This window comes from Micromys minutus, assembly GCF_963924665.1.
Source record: "Micromys minutus genome assembly, chromosome: 1".
Lineage (NCBI taxonomy): Eukaryota > Metazoa > Chordata > Mammalia > Rodentia > Muridae > Micromys > Micromys minutus.
Genome location: NC_137969.1, coordinates 35,051,075 through 35,077,256, shown reverse-complemented (window position 1 = coordinate 35,077,256; position 26,182 = coordinate 35,051,075).

The following is a 26,182-nucleotide window of genomic DNA, read 5'->3' as shown; positions in this document are numbered from 1 at the left end:
AAAATAAAAATATGACAAAAGAGAAAATGTTTTCAAAACATCCATCTAATGTAGAACTGTCTTTCAAAATTACAACACTTTTTTTCAGACACAACAATAGAAGTTGGAGTTGCTGCCGCAGCCCATGATCTCAGCTAACAGTAGTATGGCTTTTATTTCTAGTACTAAAAAAAAAATTAAAAAGAAAAAATAAGCAAAACGAAAAGAGAAAGATAAAAATGAGGCAAAAGAAAATCTGGACAGTTTACAAAGATGATATGCAGATGATAAATACATGCAAAGACATATGTACTTACATGCACCCATACAAACACAGGAAAATAAATACACACTTGCACATTCATCAGAGGTTGTATATTATTAGAGAACTGCAAAATAACCTGCACTGAGCCATCATCACACATCCAGGAGACTGAAATGTAACAAAGTTACAGCACCTGTGGTAGGATATATGCCAAAACAGTGCTTCCTACAGAGCTAAAGGAGCTGAGAATTGTCCAGCTAGTCTGGGAAGAGGCTTAATAGTACCTTTCAAAACTAAATATAGTAAAAATCCAACAATCTATTACTTGAAGTTTACCCAAAGGAGTTGAAACACACTCAAATTGCCATGTGAATAATTTACAGCATGCCTACTCAGAGTCCCCAAACTTTAGAAGCAATGAATGTGAGTGAATGAGCTGTGGTCGAACTACACAGTGGAGGTTTTCAGCAGTAGAGATTAAACAGGTGTCCATGCAGTAGAGACCTATGGGAACTGTAAATGTACATTATTAAATGAACTCCCAATAATAATGCTAAGACTGGACTTTCCTTTTTTTATTTTTTTAACAACTCTATTTAAAAAAAAAACAAAGATAAATGTACAAATTTTCAGCATTTTTTGCATGAAAGTATACGAATACATTTTTAGGTTTGATAGTCTGCACTAAGATCTTACTCGTTACAATGAGCATAAAGTACATGTAAAACAGGATGTAACCTGGAATTAGTCAACGTTTTCTTGGTGTGTAAGGATTAAGCATAATGGTTTTTTTCTTTTCTTTATTTTTTTTTTCTTTTCTTGAACTTCACATAGTCAGTGAGTTGTTTCTGGGGTGTTCAGAGCTTTATGGGATTAGTATCCAATTATCAGTGACTGCATATAATGTCTGTTTTTTGTGACTAGGTTATCACACTCAGGATAATATTCTCTAGATGCATCCATTTTCTTAAGAATTTTGAAAGCCTCAATAAATATAAGAAGATTGAAATACTCCCATGCATCCTTTCAGATCACCATGGTCTAAGGCTGGTCTTCAATAACAACAAAGACAACAAAAAGCCCATATGCACATGGAAACTAAACAAGGCTCTATTAAATGATAGCAGGGTCAAAGAAGAAATAAAAAAGGAAATTAAGAATTTTCTAGAATTTAATAAAAACGAAAACACAACATAACCGAACCTATGGGATGCAATGAAAGCAGTACTGAGAGGAAAACTCGTAGCTCTGAGTGCTTCCAAAAAGAAACCGGAGAGAACATACACTAGCAACTTGACAGCACAGTTGAAACCTCTAGAACAAAAGGAAGGAGATACACCTAAGAGGAGTAGACATCAAGAAATAATCAAACTCAGAGCAGCAAAAGGAAATCAAAGGGATACAAATTGGGAAGGAAGAAGTAAAAACATCACTATTTGCAGATGACAAAATAGTGTACTTAAATGACCCCAAAAACTCCACCAGAGAACTCCTACAGCTGATAAACAAGTTCAGCAAAATGGCTGGATATAAAATTAACTCAAACATATTGGTAGCCTTCCTCTACTCAAAGGACAAACATGTGGAGAAAGAAATTACTGAAAAGATACCCTTCACAATAGTCACAAAAAATATGAAATACCTTGATGTGGCTCTAACTAAGTAAGTGAAGGATCTGTATGACAAGAACTTGAAACCTCTAACTAAGAAAATCAAGGAAGATCTCAGAAAATGGAAAGGTCTCCTATGCTCATGGACTGGAAGGATCAACATTGTAAAAATGGCCATCCTACCAAAAGCAATCTACAGATTCAATGCAATCCCCATCAAAATACCATCCCAGTTCTTCATAGATTTCAAACAGCAATGTGCAATTTCATCTGGAATAAAAAAAAATAACCCCTAAAATAGCAAAATACATCCTTAACAAGAAAACGTCTGTCGGAATCACTATCCCTGACCTCAAGCTATATAACAAGGCAATTGTGCTAAAAATTGCATGGTACTGGTACAGAGATAGGCATGTGGTTCAGTGGAATAGAACAGAAGATTCAGAAATGAGCCCTCACATATATGGTCACCTGACTTTTGACAAAGGAACTGTAAACATTCAGTGGAAAAAAGGACAGCCTATTCAACAAATGTTGTTGGTCCAACTGGCACTCAGCATGCAGAAGAATGAAAATAGACCCTTTCTTATCTCCTTGTACAAAGCCCAAGTGTAAGTGGATTAAAGATCTCCACATTAAACCAGGTATACTGAAACTATTAGATGAGAAAGTAGGGAAAACCTTAGAACACATAGGTACAGGAGAAAACCCCACATCAGATAGAGACCTAATATCCAAAGTATACAAAGAACTCAAAAAGCTAGATACCAGAGAACCAAACAACCCTATTAAAAATGGGGTACAGAGTTAAACAAAAAGTTCTCAATTGAGGAATATCAAATGGCTGAGAAGCATCTAAGGAAGTGCTCAACATCCTTAGCTATCAGGGAAATGCAAATAGAAACAACACTGGGATTCCACCTCACACCAGTCAGATTGGCCAAGATCAAATATTCAGATGACAGCAGATGCTGGCGAGGATGTGGAGATAGAGGAACACTTCTCCACTCTTTGTGAGGTTGTAATCTGATACAACCACTCTGGAAATCATTCTGGTGGTTCCTCAGAAAATTGGACATAATACTACCTGAAGATCCAGTTATTCCACTTCTGGGCATATACCTCAGAGAAGCTCCAACATACAGCAAATACACATGCACCACAATGTTCATAGCAGCCCTATTTATAATAGTCAGAGGCTGGAAAAAACCCAGATGTCCTTCAGTAGATGAATGGATACAAAAATTGTGGTACATTTACAGAATGGAGTACTACTAATCTACTTGAAACAAAGACTGTAGTTTCCAGAGACCTGAGGAGAAGAAAGATGAGTTGAATGTAGGGAATGTTGACTCAGTGAAACGATTCTACATGATCCTGTACGGGTAGATGATTGTGATTGTTGCTCATCATGAAAACTCACCTTACAGCACGATGAGAGAGCCTTAGTATGAACTGTGGATTCATTTAATTATTACTGACATATAACTCTACAGTATAATCAATAACGTTCACTAAAATATTGCAAGAAGCTTTGGTGCTTTCTGATTAATTTCTCCCTATCATTAATTCAAAATGTCTGTATCATGTTCTTAATGTAGACAGTGCTCTGGTAGATATCTAATGATGTCACTGTTTTAAGTAAGTGAAGTTTCCTATAGGCAGTAGAACATGATTGGGCCACTGATACATGGAGACGTCACATCTCTGCACATACCACATGTATTCACTCAGTCTCTGGGTACACTTTTACTGATTTATAATTTCTGACTAGAAAAAAATGTCAACTAAAAAGCTTGAGTACACTTCATCTGAGGTAAGGATGTCACTGCTGAGAATCGAGGATAAGTTCCTTGGCCTCACAGCTGCCTCCTTCTGACTCATATGGCTGGTTCTTGCTTAGTAAAAACAGTGCTGGTAAGAGTTACAGATTTTACTTTCATGGAAAATGTGCTGTTTTGGCATCTAGTGGAGGAAAAGTTATGGAAGTCATTAAAGGCTACGAGGGAGGCTACAGCTGAAATGCTGCAACATTCCCTCTGCAACTCTGCTCTCTCTGTCTTCAAAGAACCCCAAGACAAGACAAAACCCACACAAAATTGATATGAATACCCCTACAGTGCGAGAAGACAGAAAGGTCTTATGTTTTGGTGATTTTTATAGTTTTTGATATCTCAGAGCTATACCAGATGTGTTTGTCAAGCCGGGCTCACCCTAGTCAGATATTTGAATATAGGTACAGACAAACCCAGAGACTGAGGCAAAGTACTGAGGACACGCCCATGCCCTCCCTCCCCCTCTGTCACATACTCCTGGATTACAAATGGATTTTGTAGGTAATGTGTTGGGGAGCCTTTACTTGGCACCATGGTCTTTATTGTTTTTTTTTTTTTTTTTTTTTTAATTTATGTCTTATATGTTTCTAGTTTTTTTTCTAATGGTCTTGTGTTTCCTATACCATGGTTCTATATGGCACTAACCCCTCTCCCCAACAATCATAAAGAAAAGCCTTACCTTATACATTATCTTCCATCTCACAGTTCATTGACAGATAAATCCTTCCTGGTTCTGATGACAAACCTATAAATGGGATCCACTGTAAATCAGTAAATTTACACTGAACCTTAAATAAATGGTACATAAGGCCAACAGACATATGAGAGAGAGAGAGAGAGAGAGAGAGAGAAATCTTGACAGTATAGTGCAGCAGAGGTTCCATTTTATTGTAGTCCAAGCAGCTGACTTCTTGAAATGTAGAGGATTAGCTCTACAGTCTGTAAGGGTACCTGAGCCATGGGCACAATGACTTGTTTCAGACTATTCACAGAGATGGACAAGAACTCATAGTACTGTGAGAAACAAAAGTCCTAGCAAAGAACCTGAGATTGTGTTACTTGACAAAAACTAAGAAAACAAAATTCCATGTTGTTTCTTCAGTCATATATGAGAATGGAAGTGAGATCAATTGCTAAGCCTGCTGTCTGTTGAAGGCAAGAGTTTGCAGGTGTGAAGCCTTGGGGGGAAAAACACAGCAAGGGGTACAGAGGAAATATGCCCCACATGATTCTTTTATCATTTGATGATAAAGTGAACCTAGAAATGTTCCCATAATGGAGGTTTTGGAAGCCTCAGAGACCCTCATTAGGTTTGGGGCTAATCAGGCCATAATCAGGCCATGTCCACCTGGAGCAGCCTTCTCTCTCTACCCTCAAAGCTGCTGTAAAAGAAATGACAAGTCCCCCACAGAGAGAGCCATCTATGAATCTAGCCTTCTATAGAACTCCCCAGGTGTCCTGATGCCAGGAGAATAGCAGGTGCCCTAATTCTAACTTCTTCCAGGAAATTCAGAACTCCAAGTTACCAGGCTCCAAGGCATCAGAGAACTTCTGCTATATTAGGCAAGCTGTTAGAACTAAACTTGCATCCTCAGGGTCACATTCCCTATCCATATTTCAGGCCCCACTCTTCCTGCCTGGCACCTTGGACACAGAAACAGCTTTACTGCAGTCAATACTGGGCACCACTTAGCAACCATCTAGCATGGAACCTCCTCCTTGCTCTGAGACCTATAAGAAAGGAACCCCCACTCTGTCTCTTCAGACTTTCAGCAAGTCTACCTAGGTCAGTAAAATACTCCCTTCTCATATGCCTTTCCCAGAGACCTGGAGTAAAATTCACTTTGTAATTATCAGAATGAATAAAGAATCTTGCCCACCTAGATGCCTCTAACTGCCCTCCTAGTGGACCAGATCTTCCTCTCTCAATCCCCACTAACTCTGTGCTTACAGTTTACAGTCAATAGCTGGATTAAACCAAAGCCTCTGCAAATGCTTGTTTGCATTATTTAGCATATCACCCCAGCATTGATGCACTCCATTTACATAGCTGGAGAGCCTACCTGGGTGTCACCTATAGCTCCTAATTATTTTTAACTGCAGAACTTACTTGGTCAGCATTGGGTGATACATGACATAGGGAAGAATGATTTTCATTGGAAAATTCTATAATCAATCACTTCTGCCAACATGACATTGACGGGTACAAGTACAAACCATTTCCTTTTGCATTGTATGGAGATTCTTACCTAGTAAAAGTTATAATTAAGAAATCTGTGGACAGGAGATCAATTTGAGAGTAGTAGCAGCTGGGATTATTAATAATGTCCTGTCACCTGTCATCTTGTTCCAGTATCTTTAAAGGCCACTGAATATTAAACTCCTTCATCATCAATTTTGAGCCCAGTCTCCCACTTCCCTGGAAACATTAGAAAAGTAAATAGTATTTTACTACTCTTTAGTTCTCTTGGCTCTGAGATATGATGTTGTCACCTTCAAAGATTAGACATTTCACAACACCGTGTCTTTCCTTTAAGGGTTAATAGAGCAGAACCTGTCAATCATCTGGCCAGGAGTTCCTTGCCCAGGAAGAGCGATTCATGTGAAGACATGCTGAGATGGTAGGAATAATTACCAGCTTATTGAAACAATGTGTTTGTCCTTCCCAGAAAACCCACTGCTACTGTGTAGTCAACTGGGCAGCTTCCATTATGTATCACAGCAGAGCCTGCCTGCTGTGCTGAGTTATTCAGTAAAAGCATACATTTTCTTTTTCTCCTTTTCCAATCTATTTTTCTTTCAGAGAGTGACCAAAGCCTCAGAGTACTCTCCTGGGAACCATGGCCTTCTGACTCTTTCTACGAAGTCTCCTACCTTCTATCATGCAGCTGCTTAGCTTTCCTACTTTCTTGGACCTAAAGAAATAACTAGACACTCTTCCCCACTTACCTCTTTTCCTGGCAGCTGCTGAGATTTACTACTTCTCTGCCCCATTGTTTTCCTCTCAAACTGTAATAAAATCCATCTTATTTCTTTCTGACTCTAATTCTCAATACTTTTATCAATGAGACTAAGAACCCTAAAACAACCCCAATTTGCCAGTAACAGTCAGAATTTCTACCATCCAGGTCTCTTGTATCTCATAACAGCATATGCAAATTTCATACAAATAAGAAAGACATCTGGAGACAGAGAAGAAAGAAGGTGAAATATACATATTACTGGATCAAGGAAAGGCTCATTTGGAAAGTGGGAGCAAGTTTCCAGTAGCATGTTAACCAACTCCCCTTTCTTCCCTGGAACCCTGCCATATATAACAACCTGTCACCAGTATAAGAAAACAAACAAAAAATGAAGACAACAAGCAAACAAGCATAGAAATGCCCCCTCCTTTATAACCTGCTTTTGGCCAAACTATTTTACTGCAGTACAGAAAAGTGATGTACAGAACTTTGAACATGGTGTCAGCTCCAAATAGGCCACTTGACATGACATTTTAGGACTGTTTACTAGAACATTTTTTTTGCCTTTTTTTTCACATACACTGGTTTCTCTCTTCTCAGACCTTTCCAAATGGTATCCTCTGCACATGGGTACCATCACTCTTCTCTCACACGTACCTATGACCCATGGTCACTATTCGACAAAGAACTATTCTAAACCATCATTACGTTACTTTCTGTGGAATTTAATCAGCCATGTACATTTTCTACTATTATTAGCTTATTAGTTATATTAAAACAGCAAAAATGTTTCTTCATTTCGATGTTCTTTTCTTTCTTTCTTCATAGTGTCTTCATTTTGTTATTTTTAGATACATTAGTGAATCTCTATGAGAATCGTAAAATTTTGTTCATTTCTATCTCTTGGGTCATGTCTACTTGATCAGTGTGGATCTTTTCTATTCCGTTGATGATGCTCAAGCCAACAGGGCCTGTGCTCCATGATCTGGTAGGAACAGAGTTAGTTCATGTTGCTCATAGCATAGCTGGCTTCTCTTTGACCATCCTTTATCATTACAACTACCACAGGGTAGCCACTCTGATGATTTAGGGACCTGTCATAGATCTCGGTGTTAAAGTCATATTTGCTGCTATGTATGTTAGCCACTCTTGGAGGTTATCACCATGAGAAAGCAAAGAAGGTGAGGTTTGAAAAAGTTTACCATTGAATGCCGTAGCCTGGAGAATACCTTCCTTTTAACTGTGACCTAGTCAGTTGGAAAACTGTATAGATCCTCCTTCATGTATCTCTACTGTGCATGTTTCTATTACTTCAGAAATTCTCATGTTAGAGAGATATATGTAAAAGATGATATCAAGTTATGGGTGAACATTTGCTCTTGTCAATCAGGGTTACCATGATGATCCATCACACCTGAGTGGCTTAGAGAATAAGCCCTCCTTTTTTCACTATTTTTGAGAAAGGTTAAATTCCAGGTATTGTCTTCCTTCTTGTCTTGTAGCCAGACACGTTTTTATTCTATTGCGAAAAATACTGTGTAAGAAACAGTAAAAAGGTTAATAAGCTCTCTAGTGTGCTTTTATAAGAGCACTATCCCATCATGAGAACATCGTACTCAGAATATCCATCCTAATCAGTTTCCAAGGACCTTCTTCAAACATTGCACATTAGGGCTTAAGACTCCTACATATAGACTTAGTTCAAGGTAATGTCCAACAGTGTTTTATTTGGGACAGGTTCATTCAATGAATCTGAGGCTTATCAATTTTACTACATAGGCTGTCTAATGAACCTCAGGGCTCTCCTCGTATCCACATCTCTAATACTGGGTTACAAATTTGTTTCCATCATTCTGGCCACTTAACACAGGTTCTCAGGATCTGAACTCAGATATTTGTCCTATCAGGACAAGCATGTCATCAACTGTTTCATCTTTGCAGCCCAGGAAAGCTATTGCTTGTTAACTTGTAGAAACAAACCTTTAATGCACACTTTGAGTTTATATAAATTTGCCATTTTAAAAGATTTTTTTCATTGTTATATTTGGTGTTTTGGAACCTCAAAATGAACTTATTGTCTTTGAATTTTACTTTCTATTGACGTAAATTTTCTGTCTCAGATTTTACGAGTGGATTAGTGGAAACCTTGCTGGTTTATTTCAGGAGTTCAGTCCTGGTAATGTTTTCACATCATGCTTCCTGCACTCAGATCTGCCTCAGGAATGATGTTTCCAGTGATACTGGCTGAATCTTGAAATATGGGCACCAGAGGGAATACTTGAATGCACTCTATCTCTAAAGGCTTGTTTCTATCTAACTTTGAAGGATTCGAGACCTGCCTAACCTGTAATGTCTAACAGGGTTAGAAAAAAGGCAGTAGATGGAGCGAGAATGGCGAGAGGTACATGTCTCATACACTGCTTAAGTTCTGCTTCCTGCAGCTCTAGCAGGTTCTTTGGCACAGATTTACTTTGGAATCACAGTCACACCATCTTGTTTATCCCTGAAGTAGGCAAGAACTGTGTGGAGCATCCATGTCAGCTGAAGCTGCAATGGACAAACGTCATGGGTTTCTTCTGTGAGACAGCTCTTGACACCAGCAATGTTTCTTTGGGGTCTTTTATTTTTTATATTACTTCCATTTCTGCATACTTGTTATGCTGTCTCCCACATAAGCCTTTTTATAAGCCGGTATCTGGAGTAAGATATTCATTTAATGATTAAATTATTCTTCTGTAGAGTTTCCATTTGTTACCTTCGAAATTGAACTAGACTAATTTCTTCTTAGAAGAAAAAAAATTAATAATTCTAATCTTCTTTTAACTAGGAGAGATCTAATTTTACAAAAGAGACCACACAGTAAAGAGCACAAAGCTTGAGAAAAGCAAATGAACTTGAATGTTTTTGTCCCTTTGTATCTGAAAGGCACAAGGAGTGTGTAATATGTTCCTGTTTTGTAGCAGGAATGACATAGGAACATGACCTCAATTTTGATCACAGCATCTGTGAAGCAGCCATTAACATTTCTAATTTTTAGAGGAGGAAGCAGGATCATAAAAGTCACAAATAATTCAGATGTAAATGAACCAGGGTTTGAAGAGGTACATGTAACTTCAAAACATGCTTGTTTCTATTTATCCCTGTCAATATATGTATATGTATATGTATGTGTATGTGTATGTGTATTTGTATGTATATGTGTATGTGTATGTGTATGTATATATATAAGAACTCATGTAATTATGAAAATGTTAAAATCAAATAACATTGTTACAGACAAGGGCCTTAGCATAATGTAAAAACTTTCGTCTCTGTTTTCTATATGATGTTCTTGATGGGCTGTCCTCATTTTCTAGTTCTCAGCAGAAAGTTGGGCTCAATGATAGGTTTTATAATTCTCTATAATTTAAGAGCTTTGTGATACTATAGTTAGATTTGCTTGGTTCTTGGGTACCAGGGTTAGGTAAGATGAAGACCAAATCTGAGCCTAGGGAATGGGAACCAATCCTTAATGATGGGAAAGAAAACTATAGCTGTTTGTAGGAAGTCTGTATACAGAAAATTGGGTGGAATGATATCTTTCTGTAAGGAGGTCTTTGTATGTGTGCATATTTAAGGTCTTGATTATATGGATGTATGTCTAAGGAAGTGCATCCCTATGAATGTAAATAGGGACCTTTAAAAGCAAAATGAAGTCCAATCTGAACAGAGACTTCCAAAAGCAAAGCCAGTTCCAAGCCAAATTTTGTGTTGTCAAGAAAGTATAATAATGCCACCATTGGGAAAACTGCCTGGCAATAAACAAAGTAATTACTCTGCTTTATTACATACTCATAGACAAGTCCCTTATATCTTTCATTAATAACTTGGTCTGCACCACACTGTGGGTGAGAACAGCTATTTAAGATGCCAGGATTCAAACTCAGCAAAGTTTACTTTGAAACTCATGCTCATTTCTTTTGTGCTGCTGAGCCAAGTTCTTTGTCCTTAGGAGACCTGTCCAGTTCCAAAAAGAGAATTGAAGTTCATTCGGATGGAAGTAGACATGCTTTCTTGCTATAGGGCTCCTTCAGAAGTACTTGTTAATTTCAGAAGAGAAACTTTATGTTGGATATTTCTCTACATGGGATGAAGTAATTGACATTTGCATTAGATAATTGCTTGATACTCAAAGAGAAGGCACAAAGACTCAGCACTTGGAGCTGGATACTATGCTGAGGCAGGCATATACATATCCAGCTTTACCAGAAGAAGGAGTAGCACCTTGCCATGCAAACTAAGGTTGTTTTAATAACCAATTTCTGCCTTAGTCCCCAAGGTAGAACAGCTTGCATGAAATCAAGGCATTAGGTCTCTGCTGAGAAAGCCTCAGAATGCTAGCGAGGCTCGTAAAAGGAAGCAAGATTCTCAGTAAGATTTCATTTCAAGCAGTCTTCATAAATATTTACACTGGCAAACTTGAAAGAGATAGATAGATATACCCCATGTTTGAAATCTTTATGTCCACCTGGAATGATCTAGCACACTCTTGGAACTGCTGCCTACTGTGGCCTCTACCTGTCTTAATGAAGTTTGGTCATTTCTGTGTTTGTGTTTGTGTCTGTGTCTGTGTCTGTCTGTCTGTCTGTCTGTCTGTCTCTCTCTCTCTCTCTCTCTCTCTCTCTCTCTCTCTCTCTTCCTTTCTATCTCTCTATCTCCCTCTCTCTCTCCCTTCCTCTCTTGGATATTCTCTGTATTTACATATTAGATGTTTTATCTTCCCCAATTTCCATCTCCTTGTCCTTCCCATTGACTCCATGAAGGTGCTCCCTCTCCCAGCCACCATCTCCCATATCAGTGCCTTGGCATTCCTCTACACTGGGAAAATGACCCTTTGGTACCAGAAAATACTATCCTCTGCTGCATATTCACCTGGAGACATGAGTCTCTGGATGCAAACTCATTGGTTGGTGTTTTAGTCCCTGAGAACTGTAGTGGGTTTGCTTAGTTGATCATTTTGTTCTTCCCATGGAGTTCAGACCCTTTCAGCTGCTTCAGTCCTTTCTGTAGCTATTTCATTGTTGTCTTCCTGTTCAGACTGATGGTTAGCTGCAAGCATCCTTCTCTGTCTCAGTATGGCTCTGACAGAACCTCTGAGGAGGCATTCATATCAGGTTCCTGCCAGTAAGCACTACATGGCATCAGTAATAGTGCTTGGGTTTTGAGGTTCCATATGCAGTGGTTCTCCAGGTGAGGCAGTCTCTGTAGATCTTTTCTTCAATCCCTCCTCCCCTATATGGGCTTGTGTTTCCTCTCAGGACCATTTTGTTCTCTCTTCTAAGAAGGACTGAGGTATTCATTTTCTGACTGTCCTTCTTTTTGAGCTTTATAAGTTCCATGAATTGTTTGTTGGGTATTCTGAGCTTCTTGGGCTAGTATTTTCTTATAATATAACATGAGTGGTTTTTGTTTTTTTGTTTTTTTGTGACTGGATTACCACAGTCAGAATTATAGCTTCAAGTTTTATCCATTCACCTAGGAACTTCATGAATTCATTGTTATAAATAGCTGAGTAGTACACTGTTTATATATATATATATATATATATATATATATATATATATATATATCACATTTTCTGTATCCACTCCTCTGTTGAATGACATCTGGGTTCTTCTCAGCTTTTGTCTATTATACATATGGCTTCTATAAACATGGTGGAGCATGTGTCCTTGTTAGATGTTGGAGCTTCTTTTGGGAATATGCCCAGGAGTGGTATAGCTGGATCCTCAGGAAGCACTATGTCAATTATCTGATGAGCCACCAGACTGATTTCCTGAGTTGTTGTACCAGTTTACAATCCCACCAACAGAGGAGGAGTATTCTTTCTCCACATCCATGCCAGCATCTGCTTTCCCCTGATTTTTTGATCTCAGCTATGATTGTATGAGTTGGAATCTTAGCGTGGTTTTGATTTGAATTTCCCTGATGACTAGGGATGTTGAACATTTTTTTGGTGCTTCTCAGCCATTCAATATTCCTCAGTCGAAAATTCTTTGTTTAGCTCTGTGCCCCATTTTAATAGGATTATTTGATTTTCTAGAGACTAACTTATTGAATTCTTTGTATATATTAAATACTATCCCTCTATCAGTGTAGGATTGGTAAGGATCCTTTCCCAATATGTTGGTTGCCATTTTGTCCTAATGAAAGTGTCCTTTGCCTTACAGAAGCTTGCAACTTCATGAGGTCCCATTTGTTGATTCTTGATCTTAGAGCATAAGCCATTGGCGTTCTGTTCAGAAAATTTTTTCCTGTGCCTATGTCTTCTAAGCTCTTCTCCAATTTCTGTACTATTAGATTCAATATGCCTGGTTTTATGGGGTTGTCTTCAATCCACTTGTTCTTGTGCTTTGTTCAAGGAGATAAAAAAGGAAAAATTTGCATTCTTCTGCATACTGACTGCCAGTTGAGCCAGCACTATTTGTTGAAGAGGCTGTCCATTTTCACTGAATGTTTTTAGCTTCTTTGTAAAAGATCAAGTGACCATAGTTATGTGGGTTCATTTCTTGATCTTCAATTCTATTCCACTGACCTATCTGCCTGTTTTTGTATCAGTACTATGTAGTTTTTATCACAATTGATCTATAATACAGGAATTGAGGTCAGGAATGGTGATTCCACAAATATTTTTTTAATTGTTGAGAAGAGTTTTTATTATCCTGGGTTTTTTTATTATTTCAAATGAATTTTAAAATTGCTCTTTCTAACTCAATGAAGAATTGAGTTGGTATTTTGATGGGGTTTGCATTAAATCTGTAGATTGTCTTAGACAAGATGAACATTTTTACAATGTTGATTCTTCCAATCCATGAGCATGGGAGATATTTCTACCTTCTGAGATCTTCTGTGATTTTCTTCTTTAGAGACTCAAAGTTCTTGTCATAGATATCCTTTACTTGTTTGGGTAGAGCCACCCCAAAGTATTTTATATTCTCTGTGACTATTGTGAAGAATGTGGATTCTCTAATTTCTTTCCTAGCCTGTTTTTCCTTGAGTACAAAAAAGTCAGAGATTTGGTTGAGCTAATTTTACATCCAACCACTTTCCTGAAGTTGTTTATCAGGTTTTAAAGTTCTGGTAGAATTTTTGGATACTACTTTTTGTATACTATCATATCATTTGGAAGTTGTGATATTTTAACTTCTTCCTTTTTACTTTGTATCCTTTGACCTTTTTTGCTGCTTGATTGCTTTGGATAGTAGAAGTTTGGTCATTTCTATGATTTAGTTTGAGTTCTTAATATCACTGTGTTTTCATGATTGTTGAGCCTGCAAGAATTGACTTTCTTGGTCTTGTGATACGATTATATTGTTCTCTTCTTAGTGATCTCAGATGGACCTGGCACACAGGGTAGAAATGGAGATTAGATTCTTGCTTTTTGTTTGTGGATGTGTTGAAGGCACCAGAATTCACATTTCCACAAAGGCATTATTTTTTTTTTATAAAAACTTATCTAATTACAAAACAGCTGCATAATTATCTAGGGTTGGAAATAATCATACACACTTGCTGGGGTGCAGAAACAGCATCTTTATGCCTGCAGAGTACCAGACTAGATGTCCAAAATCCAGACACTAATTATAGTCCCACCAACTTCTTTCTGACAGCTGAGTAAATTTAACCATGCTCTCATTGCCTTTAAAACGTCAGTAAGGCTCTGGGTTTATTTGCATCAACTGAAGGTGCTCAGTGTCTATTTTATTCTTTCTTTTGCAAGAGGAAATATTTCTACTTTGATAAAATGTTATAACCAATTTGGAGAGGAAAGGGTTTATTTATCAAACACTTCTAGATCACAACTTATGTCTGAAGGAATTCAAGAAAGGGACTCAAAGCATGAACCTGGAAACAAGAACAAAATAAAAATCCATGGAGGATAATGCTGTCCATAGTGGAATGGGCCCTCCCACAGAAGTCATTAGTTAAGAAAGTAGTCTACAGAATTTTTAAAGGCCAGCTTTCCCTTCTTCCTTTTTAGTAGCCTTTAGAAAATTATCATCTTATATTTGGATCATATTCTTTCCTTTACTCAATTTCATGTATATTTCCTACTCACCCAACTCTGTGTTCTCTCTCTGTCCCTGACTCTGATCAGTAAATCAAAATAGCATGCACACACACACACACACACACACACACACATACACACACACATACACACAGACACACACACACAAGCACACACACTCACACTCTCACACACAAATAAAAAGCACAAGCAAAACAAAACACACACACACAACAAAACATGGCATCTGTTTTTTGTTGGCTACCACATATGAGCATAGAAACTACCCTGCTATGAACCGAGGGCCACTGCGTTGACGAAAACTAACATTTTCATTTTTCTTCAGCAGGTATGAATTACAGGTAGCTTCTTATATTCAGGTTTATGTCCACTTTTTATTTTCTGAGACATGACTTTGCCTTGCTTAAACATTTTCAAATCTTGTGTGTGCTTTCACAGTCTCTGTGAGTTCATACATGCTTATTCATGTTCTATCTGAGACTCCGTTTGACCAGAGTCATCCACCACTGCTGGCTCTTAGTCTTTTCCCTTTATCTTCTTCTGCATAAATCTCCCAGTCTTATGGGGAAGGGACTGCTTAAAACAACCATCCCAACTAGGTCTGATTATTTAAAGTCTTTCACTGTCTGCACATTGTCCGTGAGTGGTGCTATATGTTAAATACCATAAGAAGCAAGAAGAAATATTTTCAAGGAAGGCAGAGAGATACACTTACCTAAGGGTATAGTGTTGTGCTATTAGAAATCATTTTATTGCTACTTTCCTGAGCAGAGTCATAGTTTTTATTTAGGACCAACAGCATATTTAGTCTCAGGTTCTTGGCCACATTAGCAGTGTTAGATTAGGTTGCACCTCATACAGTGAGCCATAAATCCAATTGAAAAATGTTTGGTTACTCATTAAAATTTGTGCATCTATAAACACTAGCATATCTTGTAGTAAGGTCTCTATTGTAGGTTACAAGTTCATATCTGGGTGGTATTGGTGAGTGTTTTTCTCTTGTGATAGCTTGTATAGTATCTTACAGCACTATGGCTGTTTATAAAGGTAAAGCATATACTTGGGTAGCAGTTCAATTTTTCCTGGTTCTGTGACATAAGTAAATAGTATCTTCACTAATAGGGCCCTAATATTAGAAAATGTGGGAAAATTAATAGTGTAGTCAATAGCTTATAAGTTTTTGCAGAAGTACTGCAGGTCCCCTTTGGCCAATGACACAACAAAATATAACCCATTCCTCCATTCCTAGTACTAGATGTTTTACATGAGTACAGAAGATGTCTAGTTAAGGCACTCTCTCCCCTATTATAGGATCACTCCATTTAATTCATTTCATGTATATTGTATATTTACAAAATTTCTGTATTAGAATGTTCCATATGACTTTCTAAAATGCCTTTTTTTAGGTTTATAAATTTAGATGATTTATTTTAGACTTAACTTTAAAATATTAAAACACATTCAAGAACCACTACTAGAAAGCAGCATTCTAAAAGGCACAGTTGGGTTTAGTACAATAACTTTTTCTGGATTTGTTATGGGAAAAACTAAACTGTGACAAAAAAAAAAAAAAAACATGACAAATGACAACCACTTAAAGAATACATTGCCCATCTAACAGACTAGATAACTCTGTTCTTTGTTGCCATTCCAACACTTAGATTAATTTTCTATCAAGGTAGGAACTCAAGAACCTAGTCACATCACACCCATGATCAAGAAAGAAATTCACTTGGATCTATTTGTTTACTTGCTAACTTGCCCTCAGCTAGCTTTTCTCTCTGTTCAGGAACCCTGTATAGGGAATGATGCCACCTACAATGGGCAGTGTGTTCTTGATTCAATTAACAAGAGGGTCCTCCATCAACATTCCCACAGGCCAACCTGATCTATCTAGATAACTCATTAAAACGCTTCACAGTTGATCCTGAGTTGTGTAAACTTGACAGTTAAACTACACAGTACAGCTGGATAGTTCTTTACATGGTATAGGTACTGCTTTCATAGCTTGGATGCAAAAACTAAGTAACTTCTGTTTTTTTTTTTAAATAATTTTCTTTCTTTTTATTTAAACAACTTTATTTTACAAAACAAAGATAAATGTACAGATTTTAAACATGTTTTGCTTAAAATTATACATTTTTGTCAGTACTGTTTTTTCAGATATTAAAATAATTTTTACATAAAACTATGTGAATATGTTTTTTAGTCAGTACTTGATTTTTTCAAGGGCTTGACAGTATCCATTGAAAACCTAATAGTTACCATGAGCGTAAAGTACATGCAAAACAAAACGCAACATGGAAATAGTCAAAATCTTCTTGTTTTGTAAATATATATATATATTGTTTTCTTTATTTCTTGGACTTTATACAGTCTGTGAGTTGTTTCTGGGGGAGTGCAAGCCTCTGGGGTTAGCATCCCAATATCAGTGACTGCATATTATGTCTGTTCTTTTGTTACTGGGTTATCTCACTCAGGATGATATTCTCTAGATGCAGCCATTTTCTTAAGAATTTGATTAAGTCATTGTTTCTGGTGGCTGAGTAGTATAAAATGCCTTTGTTACTTGTTTCCTCCCCTATTTTGTCCTTTGCTCTGTCATCCACTTCCTCCTCCCCCATTTAATACTCCAACTGTAGTTTTTCATTTATATCTTTATATCACTATATTCTATTTTCCCTTGCTTGCAAGATATACCCCTTTCCCTGGTCACTTATAGGCTACTTATTGGTCCTAGTGCCTACATTATTAGGGTCCTATTCAAAAATAATCCTTTTCTGTGCCAGTGAGTTCAAGTAATTCCACATTCTTTCTTTTATTAGATATAGTCTGTCTGGCCTTATACTAAAGTCTTTGGTCTATTGGGAGCTGAATTTTGTGAAGAATAATTGAAATGATATGTTTATATATAGATATAGATATCCATTTAAAAAACACCATTTGTTTCATATGCTAACTTTTCTACACTTTGAAAATTTGGTCTCTTTGAGAAAAATTGGGTTTTAGGTTATTAGGTGTGTAGCTTTATGTCTGAATCTTAAGTTCTAGTCCATTGATCAACATGACTGTTTTATGTCAATATTATGTCATCTTTATTACTATAGCTCTGTAATACAACATAAAATTTAGGACAGTGGTGCCTACAGCATTTCTTTTATTGTTTTTGATACCATGTTTTGTCGCTATTGTTGTTTTGATTTTCATATAAAATCAAAGGTTGTTTTTCAATGTTTGTGAAGACTTGTGTTAGAATTTTGAAGAGGATTATATTGGGTCTGAAGATCGCTTTTGGTAGGACACCAAGTTTCACAGTATTTATCCCACCGACCCATGAGCATTGAGATCTTTTCATTTTCTGGTGTCTTTTCTTAAATTTATCTCTTAAATATTTTGCATTTTTAGCTATCCAAGTCTGTCATTCTTTTACATTTTTCATTGTTTGAGTCACACCCAAACAATTTTATTTTGAGGGTGAAGAGCTTTTGGGAAAGGTGCTGTTTCCATGATTTCTTCCCCAGTATGTTTGTCATTTGTATGTAGGATGGCAACTGATTTTGTGTGTGTTAATTTTGCATCTTGTTACCTTGTTAAACTTGTTGATTAGTTGTAGAAATCTTCTCATGGAGTTTTATAATCTTTATACATAAAATCACATCTTTTACTAAGAAGGTACTGGGACTCTTGCTTTCCTATTTATACCCTCTTGATTACCTGCAGTTGTCTTATTACTCTAGCTAAGACTTCCAGTACTATACTAAATTGGCCTGGGTATATTAGGTATTCTTGTCTTTTCCCAAGTTTCATATAATGGGTTGGAGTTTCTACTTTTGATGATGTCAGATCTGGGCTGATTATAAATTGCCTTTATTATGCTGAGTCATGCTAATTATGTCCCTCTTCTTTCTACCACTTTTCTCATGAAGGTCTTTTCTGCATCTAACTAGGTGATTATTTATTTGCTTTTATTCTGATGATGTGTTGGATTATTTTTACTATTTTATGTATGGCAAAACATCTCTACATCTCTGAGATAACGCTGCCTTGATCATTGTAGATAACTTTTTATATGTTGTGGTGGCTAGAATAGGAATGGTCCACATAGGCTCATATATTTGAATGCTTGTTCATTAGGGCTTGACACTATTGATTAAGAAATTAATAGGAATGGCCTTGTTGGAGGATGTGTGTCACTAGGGGTTAGGTTGGCTTTGGGGTTTCAAATGCTTAAGCCAGGCCCAGTAGTCACTCTCTTTCTGCTACCTGCTGAAATGAAGGACTCTCAGGCACTTCTTCGGGACCATGTCAGACTATGTGTCACTATGTTTTCTGCCATGATGAGAATATACTAAATCTTTGAAACTGTAAACTAACCCATATTAAATTGTTTCTTTTATAAGAGTTGTGATTGCAGTGTCTTTTTACAGCAATATAACCTTGACTAAGACAGGTGTGTTTTTGAATTTAGTTTACAACTCTTTTATTGGAAAATTTTGTATCTATATTCTAAGAGAGTTTGCTCTATAGTTCAATTTTTGTTGAGTTCTTTTGTAGTTTGGTTAACAGGGTGATAGTGGCTCCAGAAAAAAGCTCAGAAATGTTCCATCTTTTGATATTTTGTGCAATAACTTGAAACGTGTAGACTTTAGTTCTTCTTTGAGAGTCTCATAGAATTCTGAGAAAAATTCCTCTGGCCCTGAGATAATTATAGTTGGAAGAGTTTTAATTACTCTTTTTGTTAGTGAATTTGTTTCATTTTGAATTTTTCATCCATTTCTTTTAGAATCCATGTGTGCAGAATACAGATTTTTAAAGTATGTCATTTGGCTCTTTGAATTTTCTTAGTATTTGTTACAATATTTTCCTTATTCAATTTTATTATTTTGTTTCTTTTGTCTCTTTATTTTGATTAATTTTAGTAAAGACTTCTCAATGTTGTTACTTTTCCCCCCAAAGAACCAACTGTTTCATTGTGAAACAACTGAATTGAGATGATTCATATTGAGATTTTCCTTGAGCAGTGTTTATCAATTTGTGTTATTTTATGGTGTTTTCTATCTCTTTTGCTTAACTGTTATAGCATTATTTATTTATTATGTCCTCTTGGATATTGTTGACCTTCTTGAAACACTGAAAATTTCCTTCTAACGTACTTTGTAGAACTAGATTTTTGAACAGAAAATGTTCAAGTTTCTTTCTAACATGAAATATTTTTATTTGTCTGTCATTTGTGATTGATAGTTTTTCTGGTGTTGTTGTGGTCCAGATGGTCTGCAGTTTATGTATTAAATACAAATCATGACCCAGATGTGGTCTATGACTTCAGAAAAATGTAAACCAAGACAAAGCTTAGGAGAAATGTCTTCTGGGACAAAATAAAAAAGGCCAGAAAAATCAAAGAATTGAAGAAAAAAATCAGATAAGGAAACCAAAGACACTGTTTAATCAGGCTCCATTTATGGTATTTTTTTCTTCTAGAAGCTAGCAAAACTATATATAAAAAAATGGTTATAAAATTATTCTTGACATGAACCTAGGGTCTATGTTGTACCATTCCACCCTTTTCGAGGTTGGCCACAGCAGCATATAATAATCAGTACTGGCATCTTTATCCTTTCCGAAATTATAAACCATTCTTCCAGCCACTTCCAGCTTTCAGAATCTCCATGAAAAAGTCAGATGTATTCTAATTGACCTATCTCTGTTTGTGAGTTGTTTATTATCACTATTATTATTATTATTATTAATTATTATTATGTAGTTTTAAAAATGCTTCCTTTGTTTTTTACATTTAGTGTTTTAATTACTTTGTATAATGGAAAATTCTTCTGGTCCTGTCTATTTGGTGTTCTTTATGCATCTTACACCTCGATAAGTACCTCCTTCTTTAAATCAGGAAAATTTTTTTATGATTTAATAAAAATACTTTTCTGTGCCTTTGAAATGGTTTTCTTCTTTCTCCCCAATATTTCATATTATCTATTAATCATAGGTTTGGACTTTTCAGCATTTCCAACATTTTCTGTATGTTTTGTGTCTGGTTTTTGTTATATGTAACAGTTCTTTGTCTGAGCTACCCATTTGTTTTATCTTCAAGATGTAAAATTTGTCTTTTAATCTGTTGATAAGTCATATATCTGAGCTTTTTGTTTGACTTCATGAATTTTAGATTTCAAGTTTTACTTCAGTTTGGCTTTACTTTACAAACTCTGTTTCTTTATTAAATTTCTATTTTCATATCTTGAATTGTTTTTTCTTATTTAATTCACTATTTGTGTTTCTATTGAGATTTTTTATATCATTTTTAAAAACAATGCATTTATGATGGTGACTTTGAAGTCTTATATGGTACATCAGATAAGTTATTTTGCTTGTGTCATATTACAGCTTGGTTGCTGGCATCTACATGATGCATATTGTCTAAACTGCTCATGCTTGTGGTTTTGTGCTGGGAGTTAGGCACATAGAGTTATGATGGTTGTAGTCTTTCTTAATGTAAGCATGTTGTTTCACTTTTTTGGATATGTATTCAGTTTTTTTGGTGGCTGTTCTCCCAATCACACTTGTTGTGAAATTGAGGAATGAGACTGCACTTTAATCTTGAAGTTAATTCTGGCTTTTAAAGTTCAGACTCTTGCTGTTTATTGTAATGTTAAATGCTGGCCCCCAAGATCTGGAGTCTGCACATAGCATTTGGGAACCTGCTTTTGGTTAATTTTTATTAGTAAGTAAAGATGCCAGCAGCCAATAGCTGGGAAGAAGAGACATAAATTGGATTGTGCTTAGTTTTCCTGGTCTATGACCATAAGGAAGAAGAAAGAGGAGGAAAGGAAAGCCACTAAGAAAAGGCAAGAATGTGCAGGAGAAAGAAGTAGAGTCACCAGGTAAAGGATCCAGAGAGTGTGGTCCAGAGGGCTGCTCATTTGGGTCAAGAGCAGCCATGATGAAATTAAAAAATTAGTAAGTAGTAACTTGGAGTTACTGTCGAAAAGTGGATTCTAACTACAGAGGGGTTAGGCAGTAACCCAGCTACTGTGTTGTTTAAGGCATATTAAAATATGAAGGCTGTGTGTGTGTTTCATTTGGGAACATAAAGGTTCAAGGCAGGAAGGAACTTTGCACTGGGATTTAAATATTTTTAAAAACAAACTCTGATTAGACTCAGATATACATTTCTGGAAAGAGCTGTGATTTTAGAAACTAACGGTTTTAGATTAGCAGGTATGGAATGAAAATTTCGTTCAGATGAAAGAAAGGTAGGAAAGGTGTAACTAGGTACCTTAGATGAAGAAAGGAGACAGACAGAAGGTAGCAGACATGTATTTGGGGTCTTTGATAGAATGAACTAATTCACATTCACATGTTAGTAAGAGACTTATTAGACTGGATTTTAGGTTGTGGTCCAAGTAGTTCAACAATGGTTATCTTTCGATGGAAAGGCCAAGAATTCAGTAATTGTTCAGTTCACAAGACTAAATGGATGGGAAGTTCAAATCTGGTGTCAGAGTTCCAGGGATGTCCTAGAAAGCTGCCTCATCTCAGTCTACATTAGAATCCTTATTTGTATGTTCAAACAGCAGCAAAAGAATGACTCATAATAGCCAAAGTTACCAGTGAGTGTGAGGACAGGCAGACCAAAAACCTAAAGCCTCCTCCTTCTTTCACTATTTTTGTCATTCATTCATTAATTTTTAATTAATTAATTAATTAAATTAATTAATTAATATTTAGACTACCACTAAAAGGTGTAATTTAGACTAAAAGTAGATCTTGTGGCATCAGATGATCTATAATTTGACTGGGTCGTTCACCCCAAATAATCCAAGGAAGAAAAATTTCAACACACACACACACAAATATATATAGGTTTTAGTTATTTCCAAATGTAAGCAACATGGCAACTGAGATTAGCCATCAAAGGTCTAAAAGCAATCTTGGAGGACCAGAATGAGGGAAAGAAGGGTAAAGGTTACCTACCTTATTCCTTGACAAGTGTGGTGGCTATGTGGTCCTTGGTAGAAAGTGGTTTATTTGGCTCAGTGGTAATGGAAAATAATGGAGAGTAATTCCAGAATAATGGAACTGGTCTTAGAGGAAGGTCTGGAGTGTGATGCCAGGATACACCAGGGTATTTCTGTCTCTAAATTATAAGATTACATTCCAAAGCAATGGAGATAATCTGAAATAAAGGACTCAGAAACATGAGCTGAAGCAAATATAAGTGTCTGATAGAGCATCCAGAAGAAACTAGGAAAGGAGCACATGTACCTTACCAGCAGTCAAAGCGTGGCTAATTTTTGAGCTCCTCCCTCTTTAGCTTCTCTCCTAGGCTTGAGGCAACTTCATTCTACAGGTCAGCTATCCAGTCTTCCCATGGTACTGATATCTCCAAAATGCTGGTGTTCCTGCTATAAATGAAGCTTCCTATTTGTCAGTGTCTGGGCCCCTCCCAGCCTACCTTCAGGAACTCTGGCCTTATCACACAGTGCCAAACCTCAAGTTCTTTCCCTGACTTCTTCAGTCCTGGGGATTTGAATACAACTGAGGCTGCATCATTACCATGTTCTGCTTCTGGCACAGGCAATAGCCTTGGCCATCTATGAACTACAGCTTTTGTGTGCTGCTCCTGAGGAGACACTTCCCAGAAGATTTTTCTGGTCTCTTTGTAATCACAGCTGCTTCTTTTGCTCTAGCTAACAATCCTCGATTGTACTAGCAAAAGAAAAGTTTCACTTTAGAAGTTCTTAGTTCAAAATATCACACATATTCTCTTGATAGAGTCTTAGTTTCTCTATAAAACTTGACAAAGTAGGTCTCCATTGTCTGCTTGGCTCTCAGGATTTTCTGAGTTTCAGAATAAATAGAACATTAAGCTCTGAACACTCAGTGACTTTTCTGGTCCAAAGTTCCAAATTCCTTCCATGACCTGCTACCTGAAAAATATGATCAGATCTGTCAAAGCAAATATCCTACAATCTTGGTACCAATTTCTGCCTCATGGTGATTTTTTATTGTGATAAGCAACAATAACAAACCTATGGCCAAAAGCAATTTGCAAAGCAAAGTTTTTTGTTTTATCTGCACTTCTTGGTCTCCATCTATCACAGGAGGAAGTCAAACCAGGCACCTAGAAACAAGACTTGAAACAAAACCATGGAAGAATTTTACTTCCTGGCTTTGTCCTGTGCCCTGTTCAGCTTGCTTTCTTATATAATTAAGACCACCTGTTGAGGGGTAGAACTATCTGAAGCAATTTGGGCCCTCATACAACCAATCATTACTCAAGAAAATGCCTGACAGACTTGTTTATAGGCTGATTTTATGAAGACATTTTCACAATTGAGAGTTTCTCTTCTCAAATGATTCTAATTTGTGTCAAGTTGACATGAAACCAACCAACACACAGGAAATCATGTTTAATTTAGTTTCATCAGCTAGGGATTTATTCTTTACAGTCTTACTAAACTTTACTCTGGGGACATTGAGCAAAGTTAGTCATGGCATGAAAATTCTTGGTCTTGTTGCCTTTGTTGAAATGCTAACCAGATTCATCCACACTTGAGCCTGCCTTTCTTTAAAGCAACATCACTTTAAATCAGGTTGAGTCCAAGCTTGTCATGTGAGAAGAAAACATTTCTTTGCTACAGCTGTTCTACCAGTTAGCAAGGCTAAGTCAGCTCTCAGTGTGCATATTCCTAAGGAGCATACACAGAGGAATCCCCGTGATCAGTGGGCATGTTATGCTATAATATGAGCTCTTTCTTCACTCATTCCTTTTCTCTGCCTCTTACTGACATCTCTGAAGTTCATTAAAGGAGTTATAGCCATGGTGTCCCAGTCTTATACTAAGAGGTCTGACCATGTCACATACCTTAAGTGTGATCTCTGTGACTTCAAGGGATTTTTTGTTAAAAGCCTTTCCTCTATTCGAAGCCTTCCTCATCCAGAGTAAATTTTACTTACTCATATTTCCCAGTTTGAAGAAGCTGAAAAGTCACTGAACTCATAACAGAGGAGTTCTGGTGTTTAAGTAGTGGCCTGGGAGCTGTCTTAGCTACTACACATTCTGACACAGTTTGTGTTGGAGAAGAAAACAAAGAACAAAGGGAAAATGCATTCTTTCTCACAGAACTGCATCCTGCCAATATATTTTACTTTCTCTTACTTTTTTATTGAATATTTTATTTATTTACATTTTAAATGCTATACTATCCAAGTTTCCCCTTTACACCCCCCCATATCATCTACCTCTCCCCTGTTTCTATGAATGTGCTTACCCACCCACACCCTTCTACCTCCCAGACCTGGCATTCCTCTACACTGGTGCATCAAGCCTTAATAGAACCAAGGGCTTCCCCTTCCTTGATGCAAGATAAACTCATCTTCTGCTGCATATGCAACTGGAGCCATGGGTTCCTCTATGTGTACTCTTAGGTTGGTTTTCCTCAGAGCTCTGGGGGATGGGGTTCTGGTTGGATGATATTGTTATTCTTCCTATGGGAAAATATTGCAAATATTTTCACCTACTCAGTCTTCTCCCAAGCTCCTCCATTAATGATGCCATGCTCAGTCCAGTGGTTGGATGCAAGCTTCTACATCTGTATTTTTTAGGTTCTCAAAGAGCCTCTTCAGATACAACTATATCAGGCTCCTGTCAGCAAGCACTTCTTGGCATCTACAGTAGTATCTGGGCTTGGTATCTGTATATGGGATGAATCCCCAAGTGGGGCAGTCTCTGGATGACCTTTCCTTCTGTCTCTGCTCCACACATTGTTCCTGTATTTTCTTTAAAAAAATAGCACAAAGCCCCTAACCCAAAATATCTAGGAAATTGAGGAGACAATGAGAAGACCAAACCAAAGGATAATAGGTATAGAAAAGAATGAAGATTCCCAACTCAAAAGGCTAGTAAATATTTCCACAAAATTATAGAAGAAAACTTTTCTAACTTAAAGAATGAGATGCCCAAAAACTTACAAGAAGTCTATACAGCTCCAAATAGATTTGAAAAGAAGGAAAATCTGTCACATATAATAAAAACACCAAATGCACAAAACAAAGAAATAATATTAAAAGCAGTAAGGGAAAAGGGGTTAAATAACATAAATATATACTTATCAGCATTATACAAGACTTCTGAACAGAGACCCTAAAAGCCAGAAAATACTGGGCAGATGTCATACAGACATTAAGAGAACACAAATGCTACTCCAGGCTATTATACTCAGCAAAACTCTCAATTAACATAGATGGAGAAACCAAGATATTTTACAACAAAAATAAATTTACACATATTTTTTCACAAATATAGCCATAAAAAGGATAATAGATGAAAAACCCCAATACAAGGAAGGAAACTATACCCTAGAAAAAGCAAGAAAGTAATCATTTTTTAACAAACCTAAAGAAAGATAGCCATACAAACATAATTCTACCTTTAACAACAAAAAATAACAGGA